Source organism: Penaeus monodon, chromosome 25 (assembly GCF_015228065.2).
Source record: "Penaeus monodon isolate SGIC_2016 chromosome 25, NSTDA_Pmon_1, whole genome shotgun sequence".
NCBI classification, from domain to species: Eukaryota; Metazoa; Arthropoda; class Malacostraca; order Decapoda; family Penaeidae; genus Penaeus; species Penaeus monodon.
In genome coordinates this window covers 8,640,572-8,641,063 of record NC_051410.1, presented here as the reverse complement: position 1 = coordinate 8,641,063, position 492 = coordinate 8,640,572, and positions in this window count along the sequence as shown.

Sequence of the window (492 nt, the reverse complement as noted above, 5' to 3'; positions counted from 1 at the left end):
CTACTCCCCTCTCCTCCTCCTCTCCCTCTGAATCCTTTCCCTCACCCTCTACTCCTCCTCCTCCTCCTCTTCCTCCCCCTAGAATTCCCTCCCTACACCCCTTTTCCTCCTCTCCTCCCCCTTTCTCAATTCCCTCCTCCCTCCATCCCCTCTCCTCCTCCTCTCCTCTCCTCTCCCCCTCAATCCTACCATCCATCCCTTCTCCCTCCCCTCTCGTCCTCCTCCTTTCCCCCCAGAATCCCCTCCTTCCACCCCCTTTCCTTCACCCCTCCCCTCTAAGGTCTCCCCTCCCCCTTTCTCAATTCCCTCCTCCATCCCCTCTCCTCCTCTCCCCCTCCCACTCCCCCTCACTCCTACCATCCTTCCCCTCTCCTTCCCCTCACTAAGCCTCGGTTCATAGGCCTTGCTCGTTCGCTCGATAAAAAATAAGAACGCTCTCAACGCGTTTCTTTTTCTTAAACCCCTGCCGCTTTAATCTCTGGTGGACGGCGC